Source organism: Cupressus sempervirens, chromosome 4 (assembly GCF_028749045.1).
Source record: "Cupressus sempervirens isolate cs-2001-9-10 chromosome 4, ASM2874904v1, whole genome shotgun sequence".
NCBI classification, from domain to species: domain Eukaryota; kingdom Viridiplantae; phylum Streptophyta; class Pinopsida; order Cupressales; family Cupressaceae; genus Cupressus; species Cupressus sempervirens.
Window position 1 is genome coordinate 107,954,410 of NC_143121.1, and position 11,643 is coordinate 107,966,052.

General features: G+C 32.1%; 1 pseudogene; it reads right to left on the bottom strand.

Moving 5' to 3' along the window:
* Positions 1–9,384: 9,384 nt before the first annotated feature.
* Positions 9,385–11,014, bottom strand: LOC149560172 (arogenate dehydrogenase 2, chloroplastic pseudogene; annotated as a pseudogene).
* Between the last annotated feature and the right edge of the window lie 629 nt (positions 11,015–11,643).

Here is an 11,643-nt window from a genome sequence, read left to right on the forward strand (position 1 = left end):
GTAGTCCTAGGACCCCTAGAGACACATTTCACAATGTAAAAGGTTGAGTGGGGTTATAGTTCTACCTACAACCCTATTCGACCTAGATGATCGATTACGATATATCCCTAGGGGTCCTAGGATCCCTAAGGACACATGTCATGATGCAATATGTCAAATAGAATTGTAAATTCACCTATGACCCCATTCAACCCATATATTTGGTAACCATATCTCCCTAGGGATCCTAAGACCCCTAGGGCCACATGTCATGATGCAATGTGTTGAATGGGGTTGTAGGTTAGCCTATGACCTTGTTTAACCATATGGTTTATTACCATATGCCCTTAGGGGTTCTAGGACCCCTAGGGACACATGTCATAATGTAATGGGTCAAATGGGGTTGTAGGTTAGCCTACTACCTCATTCAAACCATGTGATAAATTACCATATGTCCCTATGGCTTTGAGGACCCCTAGGGACACATGTCATGATGAATGGGTCTATTGGGTTCATAGCTTCACCTACAACCCCATTCAACCCATATGATCAATACCACGTGTCCCTAGGTAGTACTAGGTCCCCTAGGGACACATATCATAATGTAATGTGTCGAATGGGATCAAAGGTTTTCCTACAACCACATTTGACCCATATGATTGATTATCGCATGTCCCTAGGAGTCTTAGGAACCTAGGGACACATTTCATGATGCAATATATTGAATATGGTCATAGGTTCACATACGACCCAATTCAACCCACATGATTGATTATAATATAACCCTTAGAGACACATGTCATGATGCAATGGGTCCAATGGGGTTGTAGGTTAGCCTACAAACCCATTCAATGTATATGATTGATTACTATATGACCCTAGGGGTCATAGGATTGTTAGGGACACATGTCATCATGCAATCGGTTGAATGGGGTCATAGGTTAGCCTACAACCCCATTCAACCCATATGATCAATTTCCATATGTCCCTAGGAGACCCCTAGGACACATCTTACGATATAATACGTTGAATGGGGTTGTAGGTTAGCCAAAAACCCTATTGAAACCATATGATTGATTACCATAAGTCGCTAGGGGTCCTAGGACCCCTAGGGACACATCTTGTGATACAATGGGTCAAATGGGGTTGTAGGTTAGCCTATAAGCCCATTTGACCCATATGATTGATTACCTTATGTCTCTAGTGATCCTAGGACCCCTAGTGATACATTTCATAATGCAATGGGTCAAATGGGGTTGTATCTTAGTCTACAACCCCATTCAACCCATCGATTGATTGCCATATGTCCCTAGGGGTCCTATGACCCCTCAAGACACATGTCATGATGTAATGGGTAGAGTGGGGCATATGATCAATTACCACATGTCCCTAGGGGTCCCTTGACTGCTAGGTACATTTGACCCATATGTTTGATTACCATAGATCCTTAGGGGTCCTAGGACCTCTAAGGACACATGTTGTGATGAAATGGGTTGAATGGGGTCCTAGGCTAGCCTACAACCATATTCCACCCATATAATCAGTTACCATATGTCCCTAGGGGTTCTAGGACCCCTACAGAGACATCTCGATGCAATGGATCAAATGGGATCATAGGTTTAGCTATGACCCCATTCAACCCATTGCATCAATTACATTAAGAATAATACATTATTATATTATAATAATAGTAATAATAATACATAACTATATTATATAATAATAATAATCATACATTACTATAATATATTATAATAAATAATAATATATTACTATATTATATAATAATAATTTATTTTATATACTAATATATAATAATATATACTAATATATAAATATATACTATTTTATATTTCCCACATCAATTGATTTGATATACTAATATATAGTAATATATAATAGTAGTTGATTTCCCACACTTTCCCTCCAAATTTTGGGTGATGATTTTAGGTACTTGATATGGGATTGGGTACCTAAATCTTTCTTTTGGTAGACTTCTCCCAAAATATTCTCTGTCATTGTGGACCCAAAAATCACATTTTCTTTTGACATTTTCATAGGTTTGGAGAAAAAAAATTTTTGGGGCCCATGGTTTGAAAAGGTTGCTACAAGATTTGATTAGGTGTCCAATATTATTGTCTGATTGTGAAACAAGAGTTGTTGAAAGGCTAAACACAAAATAATGAAGGCATTGCAACATCTCAAGAAAGAGATAGGATAAATCACTAAAGTAAGAGATAAGGTATGCTAAATGTGAATCAAGTTGATGATACATTCATTGAAGACAAAATCATTGAGTCATAAAATGAATATATATGTTTAGTCAAGGAATGAAAATGTACCAATTGATACTGATAATGTTGGGATTAAAAATTTGGAGAATGAAAATTTACCAGCTCATAACACAAATGCCATGATTCACCATGTCAGAAATTAAAATGCATAGAAACATTACATGTCTCCTAATTATAACTAAAATGAAGGTCCTAGAACACCCACTAGCACAAAAACAACAATATATTACTAAATAAACTACTAAAATTGTAGATATGTGACTAATTCTGATCATGTGACCAATGGTAGTTTATTTGCCAGACATTTATCTCCCAACCAAATTTATGACTAAACAATTTTAATCATTTATTAGGTCATTGATTTAGTCATTTATTGTTGTTACTTGGTAGTTTGTTTGGTAATTTTGGCAATTTATTTGGTAGTATATGGTAGTATATCTAGTAATATATTTGGTAGTTTATTTAATCATTAATTTAGTCATATTAGGGCATGATGGAATTGAACCACGATCCTCCTACTTATAAAGTAGGTGCTCTTTCATTGAGCTAGTACCCTTTAAAGAATAATGCAAAAAATTGACAAAGTTGTCTTCCCAACATTAGATCTACCATGATCATGGTCATTGTAACATTGTATACTTTTCTCAAAGTGCACAAATTCTAATTATTATGAAAAAACAATAATCTAAATCTTTATCAATAGCAACTCAACAATTTCAAATTATTTTGTTCAAGCATTTTAAAATTATATTTCATGTCAATTACACTTTTCTAAATTATTGTACTGATAGACTCTTATAAAATATCATTTGGAGAACTTTGGCTACACATAAGTATTGTTTTTTGTGCTAACTTCTTAGAAAAAAATATAAATGATTATGCAATTTATGTGAAGAAAATAGACTTTTGCATTAAATAAAAACATCAAACCCCATTAAAAAATCACATCAAACTAGTTGTTTTTTCTTTTCATAGTCTTTGCAATAATTGAGACTAGCTTGCATGCATTTCAAAAATAGAGTCACTTGTTGTAATGACAAAATGTAATCACCATAACAATACCAATGTTAAGAGCATACAAAAGCCACATAAAACGGATGTACATAGGACACATTAAACTATGTCAATTCTTGCCATGACCTAAGAGACTATTTTTTGGGAGGAAATTTTTGTGAGGAAAAAAAAAAGACTACCAAAAAATTCAATCGAACATGCTTCAACTCCAAGAATAACAATGCAGCCAAAGTTCTTGTCTTTGTAATTCCATTGTTAGACAAGTCCAAACCCATTACAACAACTGAGACATGAATGTGTTGAACAACATCTATTGAACGTTTGGCTCGATTAATCTTGTTGAAGACATTGGAACTATATGTGGAAGAATAGAAAATATAATCAAGAAAATAAAATATTAACATCATATTTACACTCTATATGAACAAAATCTTGAATTCTACTCAACATGGTTAGAAGGTATAAATAGAGTTTGTTAAAAAAAAATGAAAAAATGGTTCAGGAAATGTAAATTTTGCCAAGACAAGATTTAGAACCTTAGTTAAATCAGTATTAGCCTAATAAGAATATTAGAAACCATTAAAAAATTCTCAGCCCGAACATCTTGTATTGCCAACAACTCCTTATCCCTCCATGCTGCTGCAACTAAATAATCTAGAGAAAAAACAATAGAAATAATTTATTAGAAAACCCATGAATCTTGACGCATGAAAATTGATAAGAAATACAAATTTTAGAATGAAATATGATATCTTACCTTTTCAAGTGATGATGTTATCAAGAGATGGAGGAACTATGCTATCTCTACTCTGAAAATTCTTGCTGAAAGAGTCTATTTCTATTCCACTCTCTATCTCCATTCTCCAAAAAAAAAAAAGGAAGAAAGATACTTTCTTCTCTTTTAATAGCTTAACCTTAAAATATTTTCTTTACCAATATTTGAAGCCCTTGGACATAAAACCTTTAATCAATATATTGGATGAAGATAAAGAAAATAAGACAAAGAAGGAAACTAATCCACTAATATTACTCTTCAACAATCAAATATCCAGATAAAACCAATCAGCATAAGCACTCATTGAGAGTAGAAATCAACATTCAAGAGGTAAATGAGATCAAATTAAATTTGTTTAACTTACAACAGTTGACTAAAAACATTTTCATAGCACCACCTCAATAAGAAAATCTTATCATGAACAAAAAGGATTGCAAGTCATGTCACAATGAATAAGAACAAATAAGTCTAAAGAAGCAATCTTAAGTCAAGAATCAAGTGAAAATAAGTAGTGAATAGACTAATAATAAACAACAATAACAAATAGAAAATAGTTACAAATAAACACTATTGATTAACTTTTCCAAATTATGATAAAGAGAAAAAGATGATCTACAATGAAACCATCAATATCAAAATATTCTCTATTTATGTCATAATGCTTATTTACAATGAATAAACCATATAGAAAAGAGCTTATGTTGACAAACCAATTACGTGTATAACAATATCCAAACCACAGATTTGAGCCAATCTAAACTCCTCGGCATCAACATAGGAAAAATATACTTACTTCCATGTATTTGAACTATTCGCCTTTTGAGCAACATCAACTACTTCTTGGAATTGACCAAGGTTGACAAGAGTGTTGTCAAGCTTTTCCTAGTTGGAAATGAAAGTGAAAATTATCTTAGCAGCCTCATATATAGCTTCATCAAAGTGCTTAGGGTTTTTTTGTGCACACTTAAGACCATATGCTTGATAAATATACTCCCATGTATAAGAAGTTATACCCCAAAGAAGAATTCAAATACATAATAGGAACTAGTAGGAAAATCTAGTATCAGAAGATAAATTTTCTTTTGGTTATCACAAAGTTAGAAGTATATCACAGAGTGAATGCACCTTCTCTCCAACCATTCAAAAACTTTGTATAGAAGGGTGTGCAAGACTTTTGACAAAGTGATGTAGCATTGCTTACCTATACAATTCTTCCATTTCATAAATTGAGGAACAGAAACAATAAGTCTACAAAGTTTTTTATTTGAACACTTACAGAACTTGATGATTCATGCACCTCTCTTTCAAAACTTGGGATATTAAAGCTACATTATGCAAAAAATATTTTAATTGCAAACTTTTGATCTTAACAAGTAACCATTGTCACCATTGTCTAGTCCATAAAATATTACTTTCATGGGTAAATTCACCTAGACAGACTCTCACATCCAACTTAAAATAGATATAAAATGAGTAAGTCCACTATTATGGATATCAAAAGTCAAAAAAAAAAAGCAAAAAGATCACAACTATACTTTTCTCATGTCTTGGTCATCTTGCTATTATAATGTCAATAGATATGTTCGTGGAAAAAGAAAATACTTTTGCAAAGTCTTCATTTATAAATTTTGTAACTACTGATAAATATTCTTATTATAGCAAAAAGTCTTCATTTTAAAATTTGGTAACTACTAATTAATATTCTCAACTTTCTAATAAAAAATTATGAAAACAATTCATGTCTTTCTTTTCCAATTTGATTCATTATATTCAAAAAAATTACATCATGCAAATCTTGAAACTACACGGCTACATGACTAGCATCAGGCTACTATACTTCTTTTGCATTGATAAATTTAACTCAACAAGTTCTATTGTTCAAGTTAGAATGAATGGAAAATGAGTCAATCTTTCACTACTTACCTTATAGTGCATAATCTTGGAAATGATCTCTTTAGAAGCTCACCTATATGCATAAGCTCAATCTTGTGTATATCCTTCATTTTTTGTACATCATCCAATCACGACAATCCTTTCAGGAATTTTGTCAAATATATCATGTTCCCTATCGATGCTTCTACATTTTGCATACATGTCCACTATGGAAATCAATTTCCATTTTCATTAATGTTTTGATGGATGCACATACCTTGTTCCAAAGCTCCCATTTTGGTAGGGGATGGAAGAATATTGTTGAAGGTTGTAGAGTCTGAATTTACAACTTTGACTATATTTATTTGAAAGTTCTTTAGGCTTTTTCAACAAACCCATTTTGTGCATATCCTAGTGTCACGAGAATCCATGAGATCACACTCTTATAGGCATTTTGTTTAGTTCCCATGTCTTGTCTATGCTTGCACAGTTTGCAAATATGTCTAGAAGGGTACTTGATATGAAGACATCTAAAAAAATTTTGATCTGAACTAAGCTTTGATGGAGGCTCAAATCCTATTCCATAGCTCCAATTAGACCACAAGAAGTGAGAATGAAGGAAAAAATTGAGGATTCTTGGAAACTAGTTACGCAATTCTGCAGAAAACTCATGATCGTGAAGGACTTTTTCCTTTTCTAAAGCACAACCACCACTACTATCTGGGGCCTCAACTTCTCTGCTGCACACAACCTAGATATTCTATTTTGAATGAAGGCATCATGTCAGAGTTTTTCATAAAAGTTCTTAATAGGGCCCCATATACGACACAAACTATTTCAAACTCTTGATACTACCTTGCATACAAAATTTTTGTGTCAAACTTGAAGATGATCATTGCTCATAACTACACAGACTCTCAAATCTCTCAGTATTAATATTCCTAGCATTATTTCTAATGCTATTTTCTCAATGAATCTCTATCTTTGATTACTTACTAATGGTTATTCTTAAAATAGCATTAGACAGTGGAACATTGGCATTAGAATCATACAGTATTGTACTTGCTCTAGTTTGTGATATTAGCTCTGATTCCTACTAGGCTGAAAAAATTGCATTTCCAGCCAATGTTTTGCTGTTAGAAAAATAGATGTCAGAAACTACTTTATCCTTTCTCTTCTGAAATTGATTTCCACAAAGAAAAAGGTAATGGCAACAACTCTCTTTTCTGTATATATTGTATATTCCTATTATTTGGTTCAGATATCATCTTAGTGTTTGAATGGTGAGCTTCCAGTAGAAGTCTTTCTAGTATTATTAATTAAGGAAAACTAAGAGTTTCTATCCCATGTAATTAATGAACCTTACTTTTCTCCCTGCTGAATATTTTGCACAAAGCTTAGATGATTTAATGGTGAAGACTCGACTAGATAATTCTATTTTGGTAAAAACTGAGACAATAACGTGTCTGATTACACTTAGTCTATAGTCACTACGACAATAGTCTTCAACAATAATCTTAGTCTCTTACATGTCTTAAACTGCATAAACTTCTCAAGAATATGATGCCCCTTGTTGAAGATTATTCCCCTTGTTAATCAATCTTCAAGAAGTAATGTCCATCTGCCTGAAGCACACATAGATCACATATAATCATCCTTCATTTTATATCTTAGTGAAAAGCATATATTCCTTGAGAAAAATTTTCTATATAACAATATGTTTCTATCTTTTGTTCATATTCAATAGTTGGTATGTTGGTCAGATTAGTTATTGCTTTTGTTCATCAGAAATGTTAAAGCCACTCTACTGACAGAGACTTCATAACTTTCACCTTATAGATATACTAGTCTTTTTTGAGTATTTATAAGGCTAAAAGTTCATCATCAACTACAACCAATGGAAATGATATTCTTAGTATTAATTACATCCACAACAACATTTCTTCAAGTCTCCAACATCATAAATGGAGGCCTTATTTTTTGTCAAAAAATAGGGCACCATTAGGTGGTCTTTTTCCAACTTAATCAAAGCAATGAGAGTACTAATGGCTTACTCAACTAGTGGATAACTTGTACTAGATACTAATTGAAAAATATGTAACACAACACTACAAGACACGATTCATTTGTCCTATTATTTATCATTCAATATCCTACCATGTGCATAACCCTTTCCTATTGAACTACAGTGTGATCTGCATTCAGGTTTTCTACAAAAAAATTCCTAAAAATACATAGTAAAGTTGTGTTTCACATTCCTTTAATTAAAAAGAATAGGAAGTTGATAAAACTAGTATACAACCAAGGAGTGAACTTTCCATTTTCAAGGAAACTATCAAGCTGAAAGAGTACCCTTTGAGTCACCTTCTGTCAGTTCCAAAAGCTTCAGGGCAGAAAGAAATCTCATGGGTTGTTAATCAATAGCTAAATATTGAGTTCAAAATATCAATATTAATCTTAGTTCTACCCATTCCTATTTTTATGATGGATGAAACTCAAGATGGGATTCTTGAGTATGGAATGTTGAAAACAAAATCTGCTAATTTTGTTATTTCCACATTTTCACTGAGCTAAGCTTAGTAAACTTGAATATGTAGGTGTAGCATCTAAGTAGAATTTGTCTCAATATTTTACTTATTTTAATGCATGGTACATGGACTTGGTTCCAAGGATCAACAATGGATTCCATCCCTTCTAATCACAATTTTTTTTAGGTTTTCTTGCCTCAGCCTAACATATGTTTTAACCATCTTGCCTTAGCTTCCAAGATGTAGAATTGTGAAAAGTGTAACAATATAGTTATGGAGTGAATGTATTCATATGTATACATATTTATTTGAGATTTCCAACTAATTTATTCCATTTTAGTAGCCAGCCAAACAGTGATAGGCAACTTGACCAGGCATAAGCTTGGATATAAATGGAATAACCCCTGAGCTGCACTCTCAATTAAGAGAATCTAAAATTAGAGAACCACATATTATATTCTCATTTTAAAGTTGAAATTAGAAGAAAAAAACCATTGAAATTAGAAGAAAAAAACCATTATGTATTGCCTAGTGCAAAAAATGCATATCAAATCACATATAAAGGTGGCCTTGAGAAATTTAATAAAAAAATATGAAAAAGGCATGGACAAATGAATAGGAATTACTTTTTTAAACATTTGTAATAATGACATTTCCAAAAGAAGCTTAGCCTAAAATATTCTAAGCAAACATTACATATTCAAAAGAAAAACAAATGAGTAAACTCCAAATTTGTCACAAAAATAGAAGAGTTTGTAGACAACCATATGTCAACATATTTTGATTGGCTTTAGCATCTCAAAGTACCCCAACCATTATGGCAACAAATATTAGTATCATTGATGGAAACTCAAAATAAGTTTAGAGGCAGTTGGACAAGGAGGTTAGGCCTCTAGGTGGTCAAAGACTCGCTTAAGTCTCTCTATTTCTCCTTGCTATTGGCACTGCATAGGAACTACTCATTATAAATATTCATGCTCTTCCAAGACATAGTCTCAATCAACTGTTTGAGTATATAGTAACTTTTTGTATTAATGGGTGTGGGCTCCAAGTTCATATGTGACAATATACCTCCTAGGGTATGGATCAAAATTTGAGCTTTTGCAGCATAACAATCGTGTTCTAAGCATAAAACTCCAACATGTTACACCCCTCATATTCAAATATTATGAGAAAATAATTGTACCTTAGTGCATAGCTTCCCTTTTTGATAATGTAGACTTTATCATAGACAAAGGAAGACATGGCCAACTTCCTTTTCTACTCTCTGGTCAAAACATTGGATGACTGCATAGGATTTCACATTTTTGAGGAAAAACCTCAAAAAAAAAAAAAGATTTCTTGAGAACTCTTTTTCAGAAAGAACATCTAAAAAGAGAGTGATAGAAGTCTTAAATTCCCCCAATGGAAGATAACATTGAGTGGATTCCATGGCCATTATGGTTGTGCATATCAATATCACATTTGGGTGATCTTTACATAACTCTTCTGGATTCCTAAAGAAATGGAATCAAAGAGGTTGACAAACATCAGAATAGTCTGAGTGTGAAGTTAGAAAAAGTGATTGCCCTGCCTATTAATTCTCTTCGCCAAAAATTGCCCAAATTTCCCAAATCCCACAACATCGATCTTTTGACTAGACAGGTTTGTTTCATCTTAAAAGTAGATATGTTTGTTTTACCCCTTTTTGTGGTGTAATTAGTGTTAGATGTCATTATAGAGAACCTTCCAAAATTAGAGTAATAGACAAGATTTGAACAAAGATGGATTTTTCATGTGTGTAAGAAAGATATAAAAATTTAGTGCTTTTTAAATTGAGCTCGAGACAAACTCCACCACAAAAGTTTTAAATCCCTCCATAAATTTGGCAATTCAATAAGTGAGAATTATAATTTCTAGATTTGATTGTGTAAAGTGTTTTTTATCATCAACATTTCAAATCACATGATCCATCATCGGGATGCAAGAGAAAAATAAGAACAAAACAAAAATCATTAGGATGCAAGAGAAGAAGAAGAGCAAAACAAAATTGTGTTCTTCTTGTTCTCTTGCATCCAGATGATGGATCATGTAGTATGATCCAAAACATTGAAGATAAAAAAGCTTTACACAATCAAATCCATAAATTATAATTGTCATTTATATGAATTGTGGAAATCTAATACATCTAATTAGATAACTTTAGTCTCACCAAAAACTATGGCTAACAAGCACCTTATCAAATGTCCAAGGCCAAGAGAACTATGTTTTAGGGTTTTTAATCAGATAAAAGCTTGGGCATTTTTCTAGGATTGTTAAAAATAGAGCAAAATCATATTGGTTATAATTCATTTTGAGGAAGAAGTAACTCATTGAAATAAAAAGAAATTAGAAAATCTAGCAAGCAGAAACAAATATTACCTTCACGCTATGAAAATGTTCGAGTTGATTCTATAGGGTTTATTGGACACATCCTCCACTATTAAAAAATACCCATTTAGAACTTCAAAAATGATCATATATTCCTGGATAAGCAAGGAGGGTGAGATTGGGAATGTTTGTTACCTGCGCATTATAGAGTAAGTTTACAGAGGAGATTAAGATTGAATTGTACATGCTTCCAATTTCTACTATTTTCAATTGATAGTATTTGAGTATTTCACAGACATATACATTTGTCTTATATTTGTAAATTTTGTATATTTTAAATATCTAAAACTTGTCCATTATGTGTTTGTCTATTAGTTCTTGAGGAAAATAATAAAGAAAAATATAAAATTATATATATATGCATACATACATACACACACACACACACACACACACACACACACACACACACATATGAGATAAATTTATATGTTTGAAAAATATTTAAAATAGTATTGGCTGAATTAATTGGAACTATATTTGAAAGAGCCATAATAGCTAAAAATGATGAATAAATAAATAGAAAAGACATATAATTTACTTAGAATTCTATCTATATGGCTTGGATATTATAAACTCCCATTACTCATTTAAGCAGTATTAAAATCCCTCTTTAGATGAGGCTTTTATTATCCTTTATTCTTACAAGAAAGCTTTTAAATCTCCTTTATTTATTTCACAATCTCCCTCATCTATTTGCACTCAAATGTAATGCCCATGCTTTGTCTCAAGAAACCTTAAATGAATTGATTTTCTTGTGAAATTTAGCCTA